Source organism: Passer domesticus, chromosome 11, assembly GCF_036417665.1.
Source record: "Passer domesticus isolate bPasDom1 chromosome 11, bPasDom1.hap1, whole genome shotgun sequence".
In the NCBI taxonomy this organism is placed as follows: Eukaryota; Metazoa; Chordata; class Aves; order Passeriformes; family Passeridae; genus Passer; species Passer domesticus.
In genome coordinates this window covers 23,641,955-23,667,944 of record NC_087484.1, presented here as the reverse complement: position 1 = coordinate 23,667,944, position 25,990 = coordinate 23,641,955, and the positions used below count along the sequence as shown (strand labels likewise).

The window sequence follows — 25,990 nt, the reverse complement described above, 5'->3', positions numbered from 1 at the left end:
TTGTGACTGGTTGTGACTGTGACTTGGAGAGATGCAGATATTTTTTTATTTTAATTCTGTGTAAGTCTTCATCCAAGAGCAGATTATTTGTGAGGAACAGGTGTGCTGGAAGTGAAGCACTTGAATTGTAGGATATTGGGAAATGGTGCTTTATTGTCAGAGCTCTTCGTGTCTCTTCTCATCACCACCTTGGCAGTATGCTCCTACTTGGAGGCTCATCAGCATCACAACAAATTTGTATCCTCATGGTCTGTTCCAGAGCAGTTTCTTTCCAGTTACTGGTATTGATCTGATAAGTGCTGAGAAGAAATTCAGCGTGCTATTACAGTATGTAGTCACTGGCTGCTTTTAAATCTTTTGTCTGGTCACAGATGAAGAAGATTTCAAGAAGTAAATATGTAATCATATTTACAGATATAGATGACATATAATACATTATGTTGTTATAATTGGCTGTGGGCAATCAACAAGAGCTGCCATATAGTCTTTAATTTAGGCCAGGAAAGAAAAGACCTTATCTAGCAAGAAGAAAACAATCAAATTCCTTAGGATATCTTCAAGAAAGCAAGAGACCAAATGAAGAAGCTGAACAGCTTTAATAAAATTCAGTATTATTCCTTTGGATTATTCAGGACTTTGCAAATGACTATCCAGGCTTAATGGCATTTGCTGACATTATGACAACAGGGGATGCTCCACAGACAGAAAGGGGAATTAGAATTATGTGAGGTTAACTGAAATGATGCTGCTGGTAATAAGTTAGTGGAACTAGGCTGTCACTCATCCTCTCCTTCCGCTTCTGGATCCTGATTATCCTGTCAGTTCTTCATATGCTTCTTCCGTCAGCTTTAGTAAGATGAAGGTGTGAAAAAGATGGAAAAGGTGGTCACATAATCAAATAAAATATACTAAATACTGTAAATACAGGGTGTGACATGTCCCAGGTTATATATATGTTATGACATATCATTTTCCTGCCAAATGATACGAGATGATACAGGCTAATGCAATGTGAAATGACACAGCCTAACTACAAGTGCCATTTGATGCAGAAAGATGCATTTAAAGAGTAATGTGGTGAATCCACCGTGCACGATAATTTTGAGCAGGGTATCCAGCCTGCGCTCAGAGTTGTGGATTCTCTGGAGCTGCTGGATTCTCTCCTGTTTTGGATTTCCTGGGGCTCTCTTCACAACTGCTAGCTTGTCTTGGTCTGGCTTATGGCTGTAAGCTGGTGCTTCATCTCACTGGTCTTTGACAGGGTGACACATTTCAACTGAGTGCCAGAAGCCACTTGTGATCCATTACCATAATTAAGGTTAGATATACAGACTTTTTCCTGTGCTTTTTTTTTTCTTTCCTTGTTTTTCCAAGTTCTTGAGAAAATTGAGACAGTAGCTAATGTTTGCTGGGAGGTCATTCCCACTTCTTCCTCCAGAAAGTTGACTATACATCTTCCTTCTGTGTATCCCTTGCATGTTTTCTTTCCATCCCATAACTGCAGCCAACTGTGTTTTCATAGCATAGCAGTGGAAACAGAGAAGAGAGCTGGAACAGCTTTGCTTGCAGCAGCAGAGCCCATCTCATGAAGCACTGCTAGAAACACGTAGGACCACACACACACACAAAGTAGAAGTGTCCGCAGGAATCTGAACGGTTTAACAGCAGCAAAAAGCACCCAGATTGTCATATGCTACTTACCTGACTGCACTGCCAGGCTGTTTTTCTTGGTCTGGCTCTTGAGGAGGAGAACTACATGCACTGCAGATGTTCCATCACGTCACGTCTCTCTCGGGCAGCCATGGTAACTAAAAGGAAAAAGACCATAGTGACATGTCCCAAAACAAACTTTACCAAGCTCTCTGAAGCCAAGTGAAAGTGGGATTCAAACTGGGATTTTCTTTGGTGTGTTTCAGGCCAACAGTGAGAACAAGGCTCCCCATCACATACGGGAAGGTGAAGCATTCAGGCAGCTTGGCAGAAGCTCAAGAGAACAGAAGTGTATTTTTCTTGGTGAAGTTTTGAGGTCCTTACAAAGTTGTGGATTTGAGGTGAGTCAGTGGGGCTAATAAGGAAGTCTTAACAGAGTTTTGAGCTCTGTTATTTTCCTAAGTGCTAACAGCCAGACAGCTTGGAAGACTGTAAGTGGTACATGCTGATTGTGGGATGCAAAAGAGTCCTACAGCTCTGCTGCTGTGTCCTTCAAAACACGAAAGATTACATCTAGGAAAGTTAAAATTGTCAGCACACATTTGCAGCATGAGTAGGAGCAAGCAAATTGCCCTTCTGGCTGTGACTGACTACCTGAACATACATTGTTTCCTGGTAGTTTTCAATCAGCTGCTGGGAAGTTTTCCTGCAGTTGCTGTTAGTTCTCTGAGCGCTGTACACACTGACAGTGACCTAGGGCAGAACAATAATGTTTAAGGACTCATATCATGAAAGTTGACAGTAATCCATGCCTTGAAAGTTTGTGTTGAGGGGCTGGAGACACTGGGCACTGCTCTGTACTCCCCACCCCTCTCTGTCTCCTGTGCTTGGGCCTGACACAGTGCAGGATCCCAGACAAAGCCCTGCTTTTCCAGAGCCTCTCACTAAGTGTTATGCAGGGCTAAATAAATGTCAGTGCTGGTTTATATAAATTAACTGTATGTGGAGGAAAGGAACACGATCCCTGCTGTCAGGCATCACTCTGGGATGCCAGGGAACATGCTGTAGCTGGGACACGTCTGGGTGTCTCCAGCTGAAGCCTGACTGCACTCAGGCCTGAAGCAGAGCCAGTGGGAGCTGCAAGACTGAGCTGACTCTGAGAGTGCTCCCAGGGTGTCCTTGCATTGCTGGGGTGGGCACAGAGCTGCCAACAATGCTGGCCTGAGCCTGGAAACTGAAGATACACATAGCTGTGTGCAGTTGTATATAAAGGAAAAGCTAAAATGGGGATTGCCATTACAGGCAGTGCTTTGCCTTTCCTCCTTCAAATGCCTTTGGCTTTACCCATCAGTGATCTGTAGGAAACAGGAGGCAGTGAAGGCTTGGTATTTCCACCACAGGCCAGGCTTGCCAGGATTTTCATTTCCAGTGCTGGCCAGGAGAGTGCTTCTGCCTGCTGCAGTGTGAGAGCAGCCCTGCAGCTCCCCACGGCATTGGGGTGGCAGGGACACAGTGCAGGGCTTTGGCCACCAGTGCAGAGGGGCTGAGTGGCCTCTGGGCTGGGCCTGCCATCTCCCTTAGTCTGGGTGCCAAGAAGCTGCAGTGCCAGGCAGTAGTTTGAGTCTGACTCGTGCCATGTGCTTTTTGCCCGTGGTTGCTGCTTCTAAGATGTTAAATCAAGCCTTTTTTTCATACTGCTGGATGACAGAGCTACTGCCCTTCCATTTTTCAATGAGTCTATGTCCTATACTTCCCAAATTGTTACTGAGGTATGCCTAAATCTGTGGTTTGTGTGGGAGGGAGGTGTTAAAGTATGTCTTTTAATAGATTTACTGTCATTTACTCACACAGTCCATTGTTGCAGTAGACATCAACAGCACTGATCTGTGTACACAACGTTGTGTAAAAAAGGCCTGGCTGTCTCCAAGTCTCCACAAAGGCTGCATTGGCCAATCCCTGCTGGAGGGTAATTTTGGTTGGAGCAAGGGAAGAGAGTAGGGGAGTGGTTTTGAACTCATTTTTTAAGCAGTGACTTCCACTGAAGTTTGAAGACAGGGTAAAGTCTCCCTACATTACCAACCCTGCTCTGAGTGGGAAAAACTTGTGTGCTGCTTGTGACTTTAAAAATAAGTGTCTCCTTGGCTAATGGTGCTCTTTAGAAAGATAGAGCTTGAAAATGCAGGAAGCAGTTTTCAGATTTCCTTCATACCTGATTCTTTCTTTAAATTTTGTTCTTAAAGTCCTGCTTCATTAACATGCAGTTAATCATTTGACAATTAATTTAGCAGACATCTGTCATTTTGCATATTTTGTAATGTAATAACAGTTGCAGCCATTGGACGAGACCATTTGCCAATGAGTGAGATAATATGATGGTGTCAGAAAAACAATCAGAGCCTGCCCTTTCATCCTTGAGAGGAACCTTTCAAGTGCATCCAAGAATTCCACAGGGCAAACGCCAAGTCTGCATCTGTGTCTCCAAGCCATGCTCAGACTTTCTTCCATTTCTTTTTGCCTCAGGGGATCCAGTAGCCACAGTGTGTCTGAGCTGATCGCTCACCACCAGCATCATCTGGGTTTTGGATATCTTTGATATCTTCAGCTCACCCCTCCCAGCAACATCTGAGGCAAGACTCTAATTAAGGACTGTTGTCTCTTCTCTTGGAGGTTAGTATTCTTGTACTTCTGTGGCCTCTGCTTTGAGGCTCCCTGACTAATGTCAAGGACTGAGCAAATTACTCTGAGCTTCTTGTCAGCGATGTTCCTTTTCAGAAGTTTAATTAGCAGAGAATAACACGTCTTGAAATAAATGTAGCCAAACCAAAAGTCAGCTCCTGTGAAGGGCTCAGCTTGTTAGCAGTAAGGCTCTTAGGAATATATCTCTTTTTGAATGGTGCAAGCTTAAGACAGGTTGGAGAACTCCACAATCAATGAGTCCCCAAACTGCTTTTACAAACACCTGCAGACAAGCTAAAAATATAGAACATCTGGTATGTGTGTATGCATGTATAAAATGAGCTTTTTTTTACTTTTCCTTTGCACTGAGTGCTGCTATGTGGGCTAAACCAACATAATGTTGTTAGTGTACTTTAGAACTGAATCAGTCCAAAAGTGTGATTAATTCTTTGATCATGGAGACTTTCAAGATGTTCTGTAGGACTCTGGAATTCTCATGTCTGGAACAAGAACTACGTATGTATTTTTACTGTTACCTTGAGATGTGGCAGGAATTATTGTTTGAATCCCTTCAAGTGTTCACAAACCTCAGTGGAGCTGGTAAAAAAAGTTACAAATAGATAAAAGAAAGTGCTTCTTTATGCAGCGGGTGGTGAATTTCTGGATCTTGTGGCCATAAGTGTTTGTATGAGCAGGTGCAGAAAGGACTGGACATTCATGGAACAAGAGCCTAGAAATGGATATTGAGGGGGCTGAGCAATACAACCTGCAAGGTCCTTGGTACAACAGCTTTGGGGGAGTAAAACACAAATGGAGAGCAGGGAGTGACTGACAGGCTCTCTCTAAACAGTTTCTCCTGTTGGCACAGTCAGGATCCTGGGCCTGAGGATCCATTGGTCTCACCCAGGAAGCAGTTCCTAAATCTGCCTTTTTGTGTAATTTGTACCTGGGCAGTGCAAGTTGTCAGGTTCAGCCATGGCTCTAGAGACCCATTTCTTGTCAAACCTGAAATCAGAAGGGGCAGTCTCCCTGTGCTTGCCCTCTTGGCAGCCCAGGGAGCACAGGCTGTTTCAGAGCACAGCTGAGGTGTCTTGGCCAGTCTCCCTAGGGAAAATGGTTACCTTGACTTTCCCAAAGCAGCAATACTTCATCATGCAAATGGCAAGGATCATTTCTCAGCAAGCCTCTTACTTCCAGGGGTAATATATCTCTAGCCATTTCCATTAGTTCATTGTCCTTCCCCAGCACCGTCCTTTGGCTCAGTTGCTTGGCTTCAGAGTGAGGCAAGATGGATCTGAGTGGCATTTGGCTAACATGCTCTGAAACACTCAGTTCATCTGAAAGTCTCTGCAAGTACCAGCTATTTCTACAGCCACTTCAGCTGGAATTAAGAGGACAAATCAAGATAAGTAAAAGCCTAAGCAAAGGGCTCTCTTTCCCTCATGTAGAGACAATACATGGAATTTATGAGACTCACATCTTGGATTTCATTTCCCCTCTTGAATCCCTTCAGTGCTGCAAAATACTGCTCGCTTTGAATGTAAATTTTATTTTTGCATTCCCATCTCTTCATACTGTGCATTCCTTGATATCCATTTCTGCTGTCTGTTTTCACAGAGCTCACACAGTCAGAAATGTCTGCTTAGGGTCACATCATCAGCTGACAGGCACGTGCTGCTCAGGCTCCAGTGGAGCTATATTGACATTTTTTGGTTATAGAGACTTGGGGCAGTATCTCTGGGAACACCATGTGAAGGGCTTTATATTTCTTTTGCTGGTTCAATGCTTGGAATAAATCCAGCCATAAAACAATGTGGATTAAAAATGGAAACTTCTTCTCTAGCCCTTTCTGCATGCTGGCTTAGTGATCACATGAATTAACTGGGCATAACTTTTGCTTAGTACAGGGCAAACATCTCCTCACATGCAACTCTGTGTCAGAATGTGAAAAATCAGTCTTGATCCTGCTTTCTTATGACCCTGTCCCCAAAGCTGCATTGCTTTATCAGGGAGAGCATCTTTGGGGTGACTGTACCCCAGTAAAACTCTCACAGGCTTTTCTTCTTTACCATTAGCTTGCTCTGTTGCATTGATTTCATCATTTGTAAAGTGCAGATCGAAGGCATCTCAGCACATCTAACACACAATGCAGACCATTAAGAAGTGTGAAAGAAAAAGCAGCCAGTTCATACACAAACTCAGTGTAATAAACCTAAGAACTTGGCACGCAAGCAAACCCAGTAACTGTCAGAGAAACCACTTGTGTAGTAAAAGGGCGTTTCAGATATTTAGAAAATACTGTTCCTAAAGCCTATTTAGGCACAAAGCATTCTTGTCACACTTTGCAACAGCTGTGATTAAAAACTATTTGAGGGTAAATGTGTTTTCTGGTATTTATCAGTGGGTCATTAACCTTAACAATATCAACATTTCAATTGTCAGCAAGATTAAAAAAGCCCATTATAGCAAAATGAGCACATTGTATGTAGAGATATTGGAGTGCTGATGAATTACTAGCTCTGCTCAGATACAGACTTCAATAAAGGTGCAGCCTTCAGTGTGGTGAGAAATAGAGGATGAATTAATTGTTGTGTGAAATATAATGCTGAAGTGTTAGAAGCAAACCAAATGAGATGGTTTAGCACATGGAAGGACTTAGAAGTTTTATCCACAAGATAAAGAATATATATAAGCTTTTAGTTTTTGTAGGTGATGGCAGTAAGAGTGGTGCAGACCTGAGTGATGAAGTCTGGGGATTCAGGCCCTTCTTTCCATACAGCTGGGAGAAGGAGCCCAGGCAGGAAACGGGCTGATTCCACACACAGAACTGAGCAGAGGGACACAGAAACAACGGGATCAAAGAGGAAAGGGCATGACAAGCAACACCATACTGCATCCACCTGGTCCCTTGTTCAAGGGATTCCTGACAAGGATAACCCCAAGGACCACCTGGACCTCTGCATTTTGGATTTGGAAATGAGTGCAGGACATGCAGAATTTAGGGCCTATATGACAGGAATTGCTAATTGATACCTGGCTATGCAATGCAGGTATAACCCACTGAAACCTGCTGTGTTTCAGAGAACTATGGCACAAAATCCTCTGAGAGGAAGTCTTCTCATTCCAAAGCCAGTGCCACTACTCTCGGGTGAGTACCATGGAATGGACAGCTCAGAGAGGAGCAGGCTCTGTAGGGAAAGTGGTGGTCAGGCAAAGAAAGATAAAGGCTCACTGCCTATTTCTGTGGTAATACTGAGGTAGAAGGGGGATCTAACCCTTGCAGTGACAAAATCTTCCTCATCCTCCCAGTGACAGAGCCATGGTGACAGAGCCATGCTTTGGTTGGAAGGAAAGCCTTGGGAAGGAGCTCATTCCTGCATCCCAGGGCCACATCTCCTCTTGGCACTTGCCTCCTGTGCAAGGGGCTCTGCAGGAAGCAGAGCAGCAAACATTTGTGCACTGCAAGGGAAGAAGGGCCAGGGAGCAAAGGTCATGCTCCAAACCCAGGCTCCCCAACTGTTTTGCTCTCTAGTACAGTTTTTAAGTTATAAAACTAAAGACATAACAGGAGTCTTTGAGAAAGGTTTTTTTTTGTTGCTCTCTTTTCCCTCTGCTGGTTATTTTTCTAAGTGTGTGTGCACAGGAGAATGTTCTCAGGGGTTCATTTATTTCTGTCAGATAACTTTCATTACTCTAATAAAATCCACTGCCTGACAGCTTTTATTTCTGGATTCTGAGTTGTCACGCTTTTCTGAGGTTTCCCTCTGACCTCTAGGATGTGTAAGGTGAGGGAGAGATACGTCTAGCATTTGTGAGTGTTTTAGAAATACCAGAATTCAGAAAAGCCTGGCAGTTCCTGTCTGGTAGATCTAATTTCAGGCTCTAGTAAGACCATGGAAAGAAACTGAAGGTCAGCACTAGGAGCAGGTGATTCTCTTTAAAGTGAAACCTCAGTGCAGAGATGGCCAGAAAGGTCAGTCACACCTGACAATTACAGGCTCTCCCAAAACAGGTGGAGGTCTGGCATGCAGAAGCCTCCTCTTCTTTTTATATTTTCCTTCAGTCTGCTGCCAACATAGGCACCCAGTCCCTTCTGCAACAGCAGAGACAGACTTGTTCCACCAAGGAATCTCCAGAGACAGAGACTGGTTGGTACAAAGTTCTGCTCTTGTACAGGGAGCAGAAATACATTTTCTGGGTTTTCCAAATGAAAAGGAAAGCATATGCCAACCCTCTGCAAGGTGTCCTGCAGATGTGTAGTAGGTCTGATGCTTTTTGAACAGTTCCTGTGTAGGATTTGCCCTACCATAATCTGGGTACACGTTCAACACTTTCCTGGCAGTTCTGGTGAGTCCCAGGAGAGGACTGTGTGTGTGCAAGGACACGTGGCACTTGTGTGGGAGCTGTTTGTGCACTCCAGCCAGCTGGAGCTACAGCTCTGATGGAGCTGCTGCTTCCCCTCCAGCCATGCCTGCAAACCTCAAACAGCAGCCAGTGCTCAGAGGGAATGCACAAAAGTGTCCCTACATGCAGGGATGCCTGCTCCTCTTCTCCTGCTCTCCTCCTGTCATGGGCTCCTGTTGGAAAGGGAAACTGGTCTCTCCTTTTCCAGTAGCAGAGGTTTCCCTGTGAAACCTTGCACAGCACCCCCTGCAAATTCACAAACACATGCCTTGTACTGGGCTATAGGAATGAAACCTGACCTGAAACCTGGATTGTTGTGTATGAAGAAGATTTTACTTGATACTAAAGTGGCTTCTAGTGAAATCTTATGCATACAATTTAATTCTGAAATATTTTGGAATTCATAAGTGTCTTTTGCTTGCTAACAGGCAGAAGGGAAAGAAACAATTAGAAATAAAAGCAGGGGGTTGATGAAGATGATATCTAGTTAAAATTACCACATTAATATGGGCTCCATTATTGCCTGACATGTTTTCTTTGGCATTGGAAAGCAGATACGATGCCAGAGTGGGCTTGGTATGGATACTGCTCAAGGTGAAGGAAAGATAGAGCAGAAAGGATAGGCACTAGAAATGTGACCTAAATGCCACTGAATAAGAATCTGCTTGGGAAGAAACCAGCATGGAGGACATCTGGGAGGAAAAATAACTCCACAGCCAGAGATTCAGTGGCATGAAGGGCAATGGATGTGCAGCCCAAACATGATGGTGGACAGCAAGTGAACCTGTGGAGCAGTGCAAAGGGGCAGGTAGGTCAGGTCACTCTGGAAGCACAGGTGCAATCCCATCAGAGCACACAGACAACAGCATTTCCCCAGATGTGCCCAGGAGGGAGAGCAGCAGCTACAGGAACGGGAATAGGAGAAAGTGTAGCAACTCAGAGTAATGCCAAAGGCAGGGATAAAAATCTATCTTTGCAGTTAAACAACATAAATAGAAAAATGGTGTATGGCTTTTGCACTAATTTTCAAATGTAAAGAGAGCTGTTTAGACTCTCCTGCCCTACACCTTTGTAACTGCAGGATAATGTTTGGAGCTTGGACAAAGCCATAGTCTCCAAAAATGAAGCCGAAAGAGACAACATTTTAGATTAAGAGAAATCCATCATTTCCAAAGATTATAGGCCAAATTCTACTCTCTTCACATCTCTGCACTTTGACTAAGGTAAATTGAGGCATTAAATGAACCATTCTGATTTATAACAGACCAAACCCTTGATGAAGGGGTTGTGAATGCACCATTCACAACAATTAAAAAGATTGCACAATTAACAGTAGGATAATTGAGAGTGTAGCGTCTGATTGATTTATATATAAATGCATCATTATCTGTCAAAACATTTATTGTTAGCAATACAATATTCATGGCATAGCATTGATAATATTCTGCAAACTACCTGCTATTCAAACAGTGCCCATTTATCACCTGGCAAGATCTATTCAATCATATCTCATTAAGGAGTTTGAAGATACTGTTCAGTGTCCTCTATGATGTCTGAATATCTGTTGTCAAATACTCCACTAGCCTTGCTTTTTGCACATCTTGACTTACTGAAATTAGATTGCTTGAACTGCTGATCTACCAGTGGAAATGACTGAGGAGATCTGATACATGCAAATGTGAACACTGAACAGTTTTCTGGAAACAAAACCTATTTTAAGGAATACATTTAACAAGTATCTTGGGAAAAGTCATCTTCTCCTATTTCTCTTGCTATTTTTGGTTGACTTGAAAGAGAGAGGAAGAACTACAGGAAGAAAAGATAATCGTGAGGTGTGAAACCGAGTTCCTCTGTGACTGTGTTTTATAAATATTTGCTACAACCTTCTGCCTGAATGGAGCTTTGTTTGGGGAATCAGGCTGCAGATGTTTGGCCTTACCTGATAGCTACTTTGGCAACAGGTTTTACTTCCCTGTTGTGTGTGACACGGTGCTAAGGCCATGGTTTGTATTTATAGTCTTGTGAGACTTCCAGGCAAGATCCGAAAGCTGCAGAAGTGACAGGAGGACTTGCACTGACACAGTTGGCTCTGGTTCAGCCTTGCTCTTTCTCTGAGCAAGGAAGGGACAAATGCTGTGTTTTGCCATGTAACTATTAGATGAAAAATACTGCTTCTCATCTTTATCATATTTCAAATAACAGGGTGCTACCCCTACAGTAATATCATGTTTCTATATTAAGACTAAAAACTTAGGAGGGGTTTGAACTTACGTCTGCATGTTTTCAAAGTAAACATGGAAATCTGATCATTTTAACCAGAATGTAGTTTCTGTAGCAGCTACTAAAATATTTGTATTGCTTTTGCATTCCCAGGTTTGAACTAATATTGTTTTAAGTACTCTGTGTTCACAACAGAGCCGGCCGTTCCTGCAAAGAGCTGTGCAGTGCCAAAGAACATTTCTTAGTGCTATTTGTTAGTGTCTGCTGGCTAGTTAAGCTCCACTGCAGATGTACCAAAGCCTGAACTTGCTGGAACTTAACCTCCAGAAATAAATCCCTGCTATAAACAAAAGTTGGCCAAAATAGTTGCTCACAATGAGCTATAAGCTAGTAGATAGAGGAGAGATTTCACTATCCCAAGTGCAGAGTGGAAGAGGTGTTTCAGCAATATGTTAAATACCTTGGAGCAGGAGCTGTCGTTTGACAACAATTTGACAACAATCTGTGTGCACACACACCTGTGTGCCATACTGTGCCCTAGCAAAAGAAAAAATTCCTCAGCACTCCTCTGGCCATTCCTCCTGAGTCTTAGCCTGCTTATGGTCTTGTGTGGGTTGTAACTTTAAAAGGAAGAGCTGGCAGCAAATGAGCCGGAGTCACTTGCAGGTTTTTCTCCTCAGAAAGCCTTCTGACCTTGAAAAGCCTTAAAGCTGCATTCCTCATGAAAAATAACTTCTACTTAGTGCTGAGCACGTGTATTGTTGCACAGACAAATAGACAAATAACAATGTGAGTACATGCCTTGATCATTTATCCTCCTCAGAGGGCCATAAACCATGAGTAAATGCAACAAAAGCAGAAGATTAATAGTGGGCGCATAATGCTTTGCATTTTTCATAATGATTCTCTACAGATACAATCAGTAAGTGTCACTAATTGGTAGGCACTTGTTCTGCAGGGGGGCCCAATCCTCCCTGTGGGGGGGTTGGAGGCCAGTGCCCGGTGCTGTGTGGGGAGGGCAGAGGAGGCTCCTCGGGAGCAGCACGGGCTGTGCTCCTCCAGCGCCGTAACTCCAAGGGCTGGGCAGTGCACAGAGAGCCCGGCAGCCTGGCTGGGCAGGGCAGCTCCTGCAAACACACTGCTGCTCTTCAGCTTGAGGGGAAAGAGGTGGCTGGCCCCCAGCCAGCTGCTGAATTTAACATGTATTCAGCTGAATGACTGGGCTGGCATAATAATATAATCCTGCAGTGTCCCGCTGATCTCCTTCAGATCTTGTTGGCTTGTTGGCTGCCTCTGATCCTTGTTCCCTGTGGGTGCAGGGGTGCTGTGTGGGAAACTGCTGCAAAGATTTCCTACCAGTGTTGTCCAAGCACTGTCCAAAGCAGCAAGTCCATGCAGAGGTATCCATCCTGAGTGTTATGAAGGGCTGTACAGGCCCAGGAAAAACACTTTCATCAAACTTTTATCAAATTTGCTTTGTTGCTTGAATTGATTTTTTTCTTTTTTTTAAGTCTTACATAAAGAATGAGAGCATATTGTGTCTATTCTAATACTGTAACTCTGAAATTAGAGATCTGCATGTATGCAGTGTTGTGCCAAGTAGAGGTACCCAGGCTTCCTCCCTGGAATGGTGCTGTGTTTGGGCAGGAAGCTCTGCCAGTGCAGCTGTGCTGCTCCCTGTGCCCAGGCAGATCTGGCTCTTTCTGTGCAGTCTGGGTATAGTGTATGGGCTCTGGGAGTGACCATAGAATGGGTACCACACCCAGCAGTGCACAGAGTCCTCCCTCAGACCTCCCACACCGAGATGATGATGGGCCCAAAAGCCAGGAGCTCTGCTTTGCGTTGGCCGTGCGACTTCTGAAATTGCCACACACACATTGCAAGGCTGCTCCTGTTGCCAGCTCTCTGAAATGTAAAGCCCAATGGTTTGGGCTATGCAGCCAGAATTTCCTCAAGTGAACTCAGAGAAAATCATCTTACACAGATTTATCTAAAAAGCTGTCTGGTGGTGTGGATTTCCCCAAATCCAGAGTTCCCACATCATGCATACTCATATTCTCCATAAAACCATGTAGTGTCTTCCTGCTCTCATGTAACTCCAGGGATCTGTCCTGCTCCAGTCTGAGAATGCCACTGGAATGGCATCTCCTCTGCAAAAGGGAGGATGTGGGACAGATGGAGACACAGAGGGGGAGGGTATATGTGGCTTTCCAACCTCTTTCTGTCTGCACCCCCCTTAAGACAGTGGACTTTGTGCCTTTGTCTTCTCCCCACTCCTAGTTAAAAGCTGCTTTTAGCTTGCTGTGTCCTATAGAAACCTCATTGTCTGTTCTCCCCAAGAAGGCAGGAAAATAGGAAAAGCAGCTTGTTAAGCAAGGTAAGGCTCAGAGGAGCATCACTCCACAAATGGCTCTGGCAGAGGACAAGCCCATTAGGGAAAAGTGTCAGTGCTTTAAGTGCCTGTGCTGACCAGGCATGTGCTCTTTTACTTCTTGTTTTACCTATTGCTGATCATCTTCATCTCTCCCCCTTTCCTCTTTTGGCTATTTGTACTTTTGTCTCTGTGCAGTGCCTTGAACACAATATGGTTTCAGTCTGGCTTCTTGGCTCTGCTGTAACAGAGGTATTTCTGTTACTAAGAGCAGTCAAATAAAATCCAGCAGTCTTGGGATGTGAACATTTGTGGTCAGTCTCAAAAACCAAAACCAAAGTAGCAGCTTTGTTCTTTTCAGGCAGATCATCAATTAGGGCCAAAATGGGTAACGTGTCAGCATGACTTACTGACTCCAGGCTGCTTTTTAAAAAGCATCCAAGATACATAGACCATTACTTGACATGATATAGATATTTGTACAACATTTACCCTACAATTATTGAGAAGCTTCTGAACTCTCTGGGATGTCTAACTTCAGAGCTCCCTCAGTTTCCTATTTATTTATGGCAGCAGCAGGCAAACCACTGTCCCTTATGTGAGAGAAAGATTTGTAGGAAAATAATGCAGAATATAATGAAATGACATCCACTTAAGGAAAGTCACTGCCTGAATAACTGGACCCTTCATTACTAAACTGTGCTATCAGGTACTTTTGGGGTAATCAGAGATTACCACCTCTGCAAAAACTGCCTCTGAAAGGAGAGCCTGGCTTCCAGACAGGCATTTCTGAAGGGGAAGGAGCTTCTCTGCTGCACACCAAGGAGCACAAGCTCTTCCCTCTGTGCTGCACTGCATGGGAATGAACAGGAGCAGGGCTTTTAGCAGAGCTGTCCTGCTGCACCAAACATGCATTTGATGTTCAGTGGCCCCACACAAGTGCAAGAGGAGGGCTTGGATGGGAAACATCTGAAAAGGTATTAACTGAGGCCACCAATGCACTGTGGGTCAGAGCTTGACTAGACTGCTTGAAAAAAAAAAATTCCTGCAAAACCCTGTTCCCTTTTCATTCAGCGTCTCATATTCTGTTATTTACTGGTGCCTTCTGTAATTTGCACTACTACGTGTTGGGACTTGCTGAAAATGAAAGCAGAGCTTGAGGGGACAGATTTCAACTAGTATGTCATATTCAGGCAACTTTCCTTGATAGGAATGTTCCAAAATTTCTGGACCTGACTGTTCCACTCATTCATCTTGGGAACAGTTTACCAGTGCCTGTGTACCTGCTGCAGATCCAGGGGACTAAGAGCATTCCTCTCTTTGTTGCTTGTTAAAAATGTATTTCTGTGAGCTAAGAGCAGCATCTTTCCAGTTAAAATAAGCTTTGGCCAATGGAGTTTCAGTACTCTTTCTGAAAACCCCTGCCTACAAACGTGGATCTGTAAGAAGGGAATCTCTGAATCCTCCTTTAGACATAAACATAGCAGGCTCTTTTTTTTAGGTGACATGCTCTGGGGGCAGGGAAACAGCCATTCTGCCATAGTTTTAATTTTTTATGTGTCAAAGTTCTGGAGATTCAGGTGGCTGCTGCTGTCATTGGTGGGAAAGAATTTCAGACATTGCAGGGTGATAAATCAGAAATGATACCCCATAGGTAAAGGAGTCCCCAGAACTATGTGAACCTGGATACGGAATTCATTGGAAATTCACTGGAAATCAGGAACTGACCTGAAAGCCTCCCTTGGTTGGGTTTATTATGCAATTGGAATCAGCTGGCTGGGATTGGCAGAGGATTTGCCTTCTGAGAGTTTGTTTTCATTGCTGCCTGATTGAATGCACCTGGGGCAGGAAGGGGATTTTTGTCTGGCAGTCAGCAGAATTGGCCACACTTGAAAACTCTGGCTTGAGTTTTTTTAGCTGGGATGGCAGTAGTCAATAGCAGACTGAGATGATGGGAAGATTTGGGGCTGTGGTTCCAGCCACATATTCCTGGGAATTCAGGGGTGAGTCTTTTCTGTAGTCTGTCCTTGTCTGACTCAAGGAAAAGTGATTTATAAGAGCAGTATCATGGGGATTTTTGTGGCAAAGTGTGCACCATGCTCTGAAGGTGTTTTGTTGTCTAAAGAGGCTTTTTAAAAAGTGTATTTTTAATCTCTTATTAAAACATGGCTGAAATTCAGTCTCCAAAAGAGTAGGATTAAAACTTAGTTAGATTTTATGAAGTAATTAGAATGGCATTCATAAAGCCCGTGGCCAGATCAAAAATGCACTTTTATCCAAAGCACATCTGCTGTATCTTTTCTTATTAAAGCACTTTGACCTTCTACTGTGAACAACAGAAGGTTTGGCAGGTGATATGATGTGCTCTAATCACAAAAAAAGTAGGAGAGAGTTGCAATAACCCTGGAGTTCATGGAGTTTTGCTTTCAGAGAGCTTGTTATGATTTCCACTTGTCCCTATAAAAACTTTGCACTGAGAGCAGATTTTGTGTGAGCTCAGAAAGAAAACCAAAAAAATGGTCATGTATGCACATCCCTTTCTTCATGGCTTACCTGAGCTCAGGCCGGGCTAAATTTACTTTGTTTTACCTATTTACCTCTTTTACCTACATAAAACAGGCAAAAAAAAAAAAAACCACCTTTTCATAGTTGAAGACTTGTTTTATTTCTTTTTCTATCAAAGACACTACATTTTCCCAGTAGTGCTGCTTCATTAAGATCCTCTCTAAAATACCACAGTGGCTGTGAACACAGTTATTTCATGCTTTCTGCAAGTTGGTCAAAGCCAGCATTAGCTTGTTCTAAATGGTGCCTGAGGTTGTCCCTGCATCTCTTGTCTGCTGTGTCATCCCCAAATGCAGTTCTCTGCAGAAGGTGTTGGTCACCTGGATCTGGGAGAGGAGCAGATGGAATCCCAGGAGCTGGAAGGGCAACAGCTCTATTAGATGGTGGACAGGCTTCACTGAATTTTCTTTAGAGCCTGTGAAGAAGAGGAGATGATTTTTGTGTTGGGTTTTTAGCATCAAAGCTTGGCGGGATGTGGGGTTGCTTCCAGCTGTCTCCTACAGAGATCTCATGCTTGGGCTGATTTTCATCTGTCTCTTCTTTTGTGATCAAAAGTAGAAATTTGCCTCCTCAAGTTAGAAAATTAAATACTTCCAGTGAAGCACAGAAAAATTATGTGGAGACAGGTCTATAGGAGAGATTCTTGAGCAGACTAGACACAGGTGAGGTGTCCTGTACCCTGGCACAGGGCAGGGAGCTCTTCCCCCTCTGTTCCCTCTGTGTGCTGCCAGCACAGTTGCAATTATGAGCATGGGTTCTAATCTTTCCTTTATAACTCAAACCTGTGGATTCTTTGGGATTTCTTTTTGTTAAGTTTGGGATTAACTGTGTGAGATGGTATTTTTTTCGTTTGGACTTATATGTTTATTCATTTTTATCTATGTTACAGTTCACAAATTGTAAGTTCTACAGTATTTTATTCTAATTAACTAAAAATGGAGTTGTATCTTTCTTTCTACAAGGATTTTAAAGGATAAATTGTTTAATTAAGAAATTACACTTAAATTATTTTTACTTTTTACTTAATAACTACTTGTGGTCCACAATGTGAACTTTTTTATCCAATTACACAATACTCTCAAACTCATGAAGAAGGAGGACTAGTTTCTGCTCTAAAACTTCTATCTTGTTTGATATGTATGTATATTATTACATTCTAAAACTTTAAACTTTAAGTGTTCTATTATGTGATATTATATCCTTCTGTTCAAATTATACACTTATAATCTTAGTTCTGTTATTTAATTTTGGAATCTTCTCCACAATCTCATGTCAAATGCAGTGTTCTCTTGAGGGTCAGTGCCTGTCAGCACAGAAAGTCTAAAATTCTCAGCAACCAGGGTTCCAACATAAACCCTTACTAATGACAACTCTCCATTCCCTAAAATTTCCTTTTGAAACATCTTATAGAGACTCTCTGAAAGGAATGAGAAGCTATCCTGACAAATCAGATTTTTCATAGAATATTGCCAATGGGAAACCCCAGACTGTGAGGCACATCTGAAGAAAACACAGATGGTTTTCAGAACAAAACATGGGTTTTATTTTCTTTCTATAAAGATAAGATAGTGAACTACGTAGGACCCCAAATAATGTGGTATTAAGTCATTGCAATGAGGAAAACATACTGATTTTCTTTCTTTTGTATTTTTATGCAAAGCTTCTTACAGGGGAGCCTTGCTTGGCAGCTTAGCTTTCCATGGAAATGGGGTGTGGTGACAATACAAAAAGTTTCCTTGTCTTTTCCAAGTTTCTATCTGGCCCAGGGGGTCAAGTGCAGGCCTTGGACAAAAACACATACCCACCCATGTCAAACCATGGAGGGATGGAGCCCAGCTGTGTGTGGGGGTTGCCTCTGCTGCAGAGGTAAGGGAGGGAAACTACTGCTGCTCAAAGGCTTCAAAGACTACAAAAAACTTGGTTTTCTTTAAAACAGTTGCATCTGATTTGACTGCCTTTACATTTTCATCCATTACTTTGGGCTCCAGGAAATGGCCTGTCCTGCATTCCCACTGGAGCAAAGATCTGTGCAGAGACACCTCGAGAAGGGTCTCACATGCAGCTGTATTTACCTGGAGCATGAAGATGCTCTCAGTTCATGTCCTGCAGGTCCAGGATGGCCAAACACACCTTTCCAGGCCTTTGTCTGAGCTAAGGCAGCAGTTAAAGGCTGAACTAAGGCTCAAGCTGCAGTTAAAAAGGGTTGTTGGCCATGTGGGACTGCTCAGGGGTGGCTTTGACTCTGATTACAACAGTGGGAAATCGGAGGGACTGAGCATGTTTACTGTGGGAGATGGTTTGGTTTGGGCTTCTTTTCTACCATCTGCTTGATTCCTGTTGCAGCCCAGCCTCCTATCACCTTTTACTGAGAGATGTCCAAAGATGTTCTGGCTGCTGTTTTGGTAGTTGCAGAAGTGAGCAGGGTGGGGCCTCCTCCACTGCAGGTGTTTGTAGGCTTCAGGGCTGCAGAGACAGCTGTGCTGCACAGAGATGTCTCTGCTGTCATTTTGGGGGTGTCAGCACCAGCCCTGTGCTTGGAGCAGCTGCTCTGCTGGCAGACTGTGTGGTGGTGCCCATTTCCCAAAGTTTCATCCATGGATAGTGGCTCCCTCTTCAAGGATACTGGTCAGGGAACAGCAGCAAGGCTTGGCAACTCTGCTACCGCTACCCTGACAAATCCCATCTGGCAGAGGGATGACCAAACACAGGGTTTGTCTTAACTGTTATTTGTTATTAACTGTTGTTAATAGTTCTTGTAAATGAAACAGCCTGCTGGAGAATTTAAAATTCAGGTCCTTGTATTTGAAAGAGAATTATTTCATTTCATTCCTCTGTAGTCAAGAAAGTCGCAATAGTCCTGGCCCTGCTCTCTGCCTTCCAGGCTCCATGTGAATGGAGAGGGAAGGACAGAAACTGCTTGAAACAGACACTAATGGCACCAAGACGTGACAGAAGTGACTCTGTTTGAGGCCTGTTTGAAGTCCTTCAGATCTGTGATGGGGATGGCTTTCTGCCATCCTCAGTCACATCTAGCTGCAAGCACTGTTTCCCAGCCCTCATCTGTAATTTAGGCACCACCACACAGGGTGTGTGAAGGCAAAATATGAGGGCTGTCCTTCTTCCAGAAGTGATTTCAGATGTGTCCAATTTCCATCAAGCTTCAGGGAAAGGGGATATTATGGCTCCAATACAAAGTGCACTGGAAGCACAGCACCAGTCTTTAACAGGTGACCACAGGGACATTGATCAGGGTTTGATTTGTTTTGCTGCTGTAGCATTGCTTTTCTGTGCTGCCCTGAACACAGGGGTGTTTTTTCTACTTTACATTTTCTCCTTTTTTTCCCAAGTTAGAGAATCATGCCAGGTACAGAGTGCAGAGTTATTAACAGCTTAGGTGCCAAATTCACCAGGATTGTGCTTGTTTATTTGCCAAAGTGTTATCTTATGAGTCTATTTCTACCAATCCATCTCTGTCTTTGGAAGAGAACCCATTGGCTTATTATGATGTTTATTTTTTAAATTATTTTAAAATTAAGATGTTTTCAGAGGTGTAAACTGACTTGTCATCTTTCTTGGGCTTCATCAAAGAAATTAGGGGTATAATATTTATATGGCAAAATGGTAGGGATTAAACACCACTCTTTTGAGATTACCATGTTCTTCCAGCAGCAGGATTTTCCCAGAATTTATTTTCATTCTATGTATTGAAGCAGGTGCATAGGTGTGAAACAAATAAAAAATATGGACAAAAAATATATAGAGAGAATACATTTTGAGATGCTTATCTTGGACAAAGTGAATTTCTGTACAGTCTCTGCACTTGCTGAATAAACCCAGCTGCAGAACCTCATAGAAGTTGTTAATCTCTCATTCTGTTTATGCTTTAATGGAAGACTCTCATTGCATATTCAGAGGTAATATCTTATATAGCAGTGATAGTGAATATACAGCACTGTATGTTAAATCATTCACACAGGTTCAGAGATAGTTACCTTTAAAGGACAGTCTGGGTTTATTAAGGCTTTGTTTAGCATCTGGAAGCAGCTCGAGGTGAAGGGAGTTTGTTTTGCCAGCAGCACTGTCATTAACATACAATCTGTTGGAAAATGTTTTGCTGTTCAAAAACAAATTTCAGCATATAGTTGTGGTGAAGTGGACCTGCATCATTTGTATGCATTCAAAGCTGTTCCCTTGATTATTGATTAAGGCACTGTTCTGTGAAAGTCAAGTTTTCAACAGAGTACAGTGCTGGCAGGGTTTCTTTCATTGGAGAAATACTATGGAAATTTTTCTCAAGTTTCCAAAGGTGGAACTGAGGCAGCACATGTTGACAGGGTGTTCATGGGTGGTCAGTGGGACCTACAGAATTAGATGAGGCAGCTGATAGTGTAAAAGCCAGAAAGAAACAGAAACCAGTTTGAAGGCCTTTTCTAAAGCTGTTGAAAATCAGCCCTTGCAGTCTTAGTAAACATGTCTGAGCTGGCCTGCAGAAAATGCATTTCCAGCTTAGTCTGAAAACACCACCCAGGACCCAGCCACAGGCTGAGGTTCAGCCCAGCCAGTGTCTGAATAGGGGATGGAAAAGCAGCAAGGTCTGGTGACAGTGCTGAGGAGCACGATTCAGGCAGATTTTGTGCTGTGGATGCCCTTGCTGTGGGCAGGGATGCAGTCCTGCTGCTCCTGCAGCACTGAGAGCTTCAGAGCCACTGCACACAGAGGCTCCCACAGGCTGCTGCAAACCCTTGTCCTTCCTGAGAATGGGCAGCCCACTTTTGGGCTATTGCACAGTCCTCCAAGTGATCCAAGCTCTTGCAAAAAAATCGGGTGGATTTGTTTGGGTTTTTTTTATCCACTCTCTTTTGCTTTCTCTGTACAAGAGAAAAGGAAGAAAATATTAGGAAAGCAAACATTTCTCATTTTGAGGATGTCAAAATTGCTTTAAAATAGTTGCAAAGAGTATTTCACATTTTTGCCTTACAAGTTAATCTTCTATCTCTTCTTGCTTTTTTAAACTGAAATACACATCATTGTGTGGACAGAGATAAAATATACTAATTCTTATTTTGCCAAAGCTTCTCTTTTTTTTTAAACAAGTGTGAGTTTTGTTTCTAATTAATTGGTAACTAACCAGTCTGCTGAGGCTTCAAATGATCAGCCAGACCCCCCTCAAATCTCATGTTTCAGCAGTCTGATTTGATGTGAACGAGCTCACTGGAGCTATTCAGGAAAGTCTCTTCCATCTCCTATCCCAGTGTGAATAGGGAAGCAGTGACTGCAGAGGATGGAGGGCGTTCAGCATCGTCTGCTGTGTCTCAGGATCACTGTTTTCCTTGGAAGGCAGTATTTCTGCTGCTTGTTCCAGGGAAGTGCCTCCATTTAGTAAATCATGCCAAATCCTCGTTGCCTTGCATTAATAGCAAATAAACAGCCCAACATCAGGCCTGGGAGAGGGAGGTGACAGCCAGCCAGGCTGGGTGGTGACACACAACTGCTCTTGTGTGACCTGAGCCCAGTGTCACTCCTCTGTGCAGGGAATTTCCTGGGCACTGCACAGAGCTCCCCACATGTTCTTATCCTTCCCCTGGCCACGGACGGGATTGTCTGGTAACAGTGACAGACGTGGGCATGGGTTTGTGCCTCTTGATCTTGTGGAGGAGCCAAGTGGAAGGAGAGGGCTGTGCATCATTTCTGGAGTTAGACAGATGATGGTTAGGCTGGATGGCTAAAATAAGATCCAGCCCAGGCATACTGTTGACAGCACTCAGGAAAATTCTCAGGGACAGATTCCAGCTAACCCTGGTGTCGCCTGCCCACCAAACCTAGCTGTTAGCAGCTCGAGATGTGTGCAGAGCACTGAGCTCTCCTGTCTCCTGTATTTTTCCCCAGATGTTTATTTTAAATAGCCCTTTCTTCTTATGCAGGTCTGGTTCCACATGTCCCCGTGTTAAAGTCAGTATGAAGTTCTAATAAACCCCTGATGCAACTCAGGGAGCTTCACTGAACGTAGTGACAACTGTGCTGAGCTACAGGGAGTGGTGACTTCACTGGAAACTACAGCAGGAGGAGGAAGCTTGGGTGGAAATAGGAGGTCTGGTTTGGAATTCTTCTCATGTACACTTAGGGTTGAGTACCAAGAGATCCCAAGAATATTTATTCCATGTCAATTCCTAATGTGAATTATTTCAAATGAAGGAATCCAAACTTTGGAAGTGAAGGTTCGTAATAGGTTGTGACTCTTAATTTTTGTTGTTTTCCAAGTGTTTAGTCAGTGTGCTTAATGGACTTTACTCAGTACCCATAGCACTGTGTACCACAGGCTCTCAAAACCTTAGAAATAAACCTGTTTACACACACATTATACATTACATTCCCATTGCTGGGGGCTAAGCAGAGAAACATGTGCTTGTTTTGTTTAGGCATGTTTTTTATCCACAGGATCTGTGGAATTCTTTCCAGGTGTTGCTCCTCCCTGAGCTTATGGTTGTTGAATTTCAAATATTGGCAATCGATGACAGAGCCTTTAATTTCTTTTCAAGGTCAATCTGTGCTCTGCCTCCTAGGAAATCCCTGAAAAATCTCCAAAGGTGAAAATCCAGTGATTTTAATGGAGTTGTGTCAGCAGGGACCTTGCCTATTGGATTTGGCAGAGCAATGGAGAAAGCCTGATGGCAGTAGCTTCTGTTGTTGTCCCTGCAGAGGGGAATGAGGACATGGATAATCCTCTTCAAAAAGGACTGGGACTCTCTCTGGATTCCCCACACAGAATTTCAGAATTATTTTCATGCTGCATCTGTATTTCTCTGTAGCAAAATTAAAAAAAAAATAATAATAGTTGAAGTCTGGCTAACTGTAGTCGCTTAAAAAAATAAACTCACACAAAATCACTGGTTGGGACTCCAGAGCAGAACAGGAGTAGGGGTTGATCAAAGCCTTGGGATCTTGTGTCCCAGAGTTCTTCCCTCTGTCCCTGCTGCAGAAACTCTGCAGATCAGAAGCAGCAGTTTAAATATTTTATTCTGCTGTAATACTGACAGCTTTTTAGGGCCTTCTGAGTGCCCATGCCTTCCTCTTGGGGGGAATGCAGCAGCCTTTGTTGTATCCCTTTATGAAATACTCCAACTTCTTCCTATACAGTGTTTATGAAACAAAACTAGACTGCAGTCCAGTTTAATATATCTGCATATATCCATGTCAGCTCCTACCTGCAGGAACCCAAATGCATGTTTTTCATGTAGTTTACATGTGCATAAAATCACATATGCACCTTGTATGTAGAGTTTGTGGCTATCCATAATCTTCATGTGTTTCCCTTCATAAACTACTGGAAAAAATAAATAAGAATATGTTTTTGTATATATTTGTTCTTTAATACTGGTAGGTTATAAGAAGTATAAACCCTGTCAAAATTACCTCACAAGATGTCTGGAAAAGATGTCTTTTAAACATCTTCAAAGTCCCACAGTATTTGCAGAAAAGCCAAATGAAGTGGTGATTTCACACAAGTGATCCAGAAACTGCCTACAAATTAATATATTTATAAATTAAATTATATTTATAGATTAAATCTCCAGAAAATTGGAGATACCAGGTAAAATCTCTATAAACTGGAAGCAATATCAATACAATCACACACACTTTCCAAGCATATATGTGTGTGCACTCCTGCAAACTTCACTCTGAGGACTCAGCCATGGCTGCATAGAGCTTCTGCAGCTTCACTTTTAATTTTTTCTGAATACTGAGAGGGTCTAAATGAACTTTGTCTATGTTAATTGATTTAAAGTATATTTTTTCTCAGGCCCTAGGTGGTTATAGACAGCAAACTGATAACCTTTCTTGCAGGAGGGACAAGACAAAAGAGCAAACAGGCCTTGTCTCATGTTCATATGAACTAAATGCTGCTGTACAACCCCATGAAAAGTCTCAAGCCAGTTACCCCAGCCCCATTAATCTTTCATGCACCCAGCAACAGAAGGGTGCAGCAAAACAGCAATTGCAACCTGAGGGCATGGCTTTATGTGAGTGAAAGGAGACAGGCTCAGTAATGTTTCTGCTGCCTAAAACTTATTTGTGCCAAATATATTTTCATTCATGTTAATTTTTTTTTAAACCCAGAAAAAAAAAAGTAAGACTGGGGGCCTTTCAAAAAGCTGCCTTCACTTTTCTTTTTTATCCCAGCTGAAGAATATTAACTTGCTCCAGTTACAGGCTGGGAGTTATGTATGCTTATTGCTGCATTTTCTGATAAGCTAAATCTGCTAATGGTAGGTAACACTGGGAGAAAATTAAACACTACTTGTGTGAAAAATATAAATTCTATCCACTGTCTATATTAGCAAACACTGAATGATAATAGGCTCCCATGCTAAAGCATCAATTAAGCTTTCAGTAAGGAGTGTTTATTGCAGTCAGAACCACAATTTTGTAATGGAAAAGTACACAAAGATGTTGGTTGTTTTTTTTTTTTAAATTAATAGAATAATATAGTTATGTCTTAAATGAAAAAAACATATTGCATATGTTTATTCTTACAGGAGAAGCTAGCTGCAAAGTAAGCTTGAACAAGTGTGTTCAAGAGGAAAGGAGGCTTTTGTGTGTGGAGTCAAACAAAATTCCTCTAAAAATTCTTATTTGTTGAGTTACTGAATGACTGTTAGAGAGCAGAGTCTGGTGAGCACTTGGTGAAACCTCCCCATAAGGAGGAGAAAACAGATGCCCGTTGACTGGAGGCGTGAACAGTGTGTGCAGGGGGTCAGAGACTGTCAGGACAGAGAAGAAGAGGAGAGGCATGGTGTACCAAGGCACACCACCTGGCTGAAGCAGCAGAACAGATTGGAGAGCAGGGTGGGGGGAGAGAGACATGCTAATACTTCGTACTTTAAACAAAGAGTATGGGGTGAGGAGCCAAAATAACAGGCAAGTCAAGCACTGGGGGGAGAAGGTGAAGTGTTTGACAGCTACTTTGTTCAGCTCAGCAGAGAGAGAGAAATGAGAGCTTTACACAGGGGCAGTGCTGCTGAGCTCAGAGGGTTGGTCACAGCTCAGCAGTGCCCGTCCTGCACAGCTCCATCAGCACCTGTGTGAATGCCATCACTTAGGAGCTGCTGCTGCCAGGAGCCAGGCTTTGCTTCAAGCTTTAAAGCTGGAGGGGTTTGGGAGGCCCCAGTCTCTCTCAGCAGGAGTGGTGACTCTCTCAAGCTGGTGTGTGTTCACATTACATTTAGGAGTGCAGCTCCAAAGCGGGAATTTTACTTTTTAATGTGTGTGCTGAGGGGTGCAGAGCCCCTGGTTGGTAGGTGAGCAGCCTTGTTGAGCTTGTGGAGATCTGCCCCAGTGTGAGCTGTGCTGGGCTGGAGAAAGGGCAAACTCCAGCCAAGTCTCCACTGCCAGGGAGGCATCCATCATCTACTGCACAAACCACACTGACAGCACTGCCTGGGGACAGGGACAGCAGTTTAGGGACATTGCTTCCCCTTTTCTGGCTGTTTAAACGTGCCCCAGAGTCCCGTAGTTTCTGTTGTACAATGAAGATCTGAGATTATGGGTGACTCCACATTCCTGAACTTCAGTTTCAGTGCCTTGCCTGACTGGCTGAGGAGCTAGCTGATAGCCAGGATGAACTTTGTCTGTTTAAATGCTTGTGGCTTTGGTGTGTAATGTAATACGATGCTGTCCTCTGGGACATGGTGGGAAAATGTAAAATCCAATTCCCTACGCATATTTACAGTATTAGAGAGGCAGCTTGATCAGGTTGGGCAGGCTCAGATTCTTTTTATAGGAGGACAAGTAAAACAAGACTGTTTCTCAAACTCTATGAATTAAGGTTTTCTTTCACGTGAGTAAATATTTATGGAACTTACATTTAATGGTTTCTTTACTGCAGAAGGATCACTTATTTTACTTTTTAATGAGACTTCTACAAACTGAGACAGTTTGACCCAACTTTCTCCTCATTTAACCATGTATACCATGGTAAAGAAAAAAAAATCTAAAATCACTTCAGTTCTGGTAGTCTCAATCACCTAAAATGTTTATATGGATACTTAGGAAGAGATTCATTCAATTACACATCTGCCTTTTGCTCCATAAAGTAAAATTACACGT

General features: G+C 43.0%; 1 long non-coding RNA gene across 1 annotated transcript in view; it reads left to right on the top strand.

Annotated features, from left to right (window-relative positions):
• The first annotated feature begins 1,605 nt into the window (after positions 1-1,605).
• LOC135309653 (uncharacterized) overlaps positions 1,606-25,990 on the top strand; it is a 46,916-nt gene continuing 22,531 nt past the window's right edge. The window contains exons 1-3 of the long non-coding RNA XR_010369841.1: positions 1,606-1,804; positions 1,917-2,051; positions 4,171-4,317. This is a non-coding gene — a long non-coding RNA (uncharacterized LOC135309653). The remainder of the gene's footprint in view (positions 1,805-1,916; positions 2,052-4,170; positions 4,318-25,990) is intronic.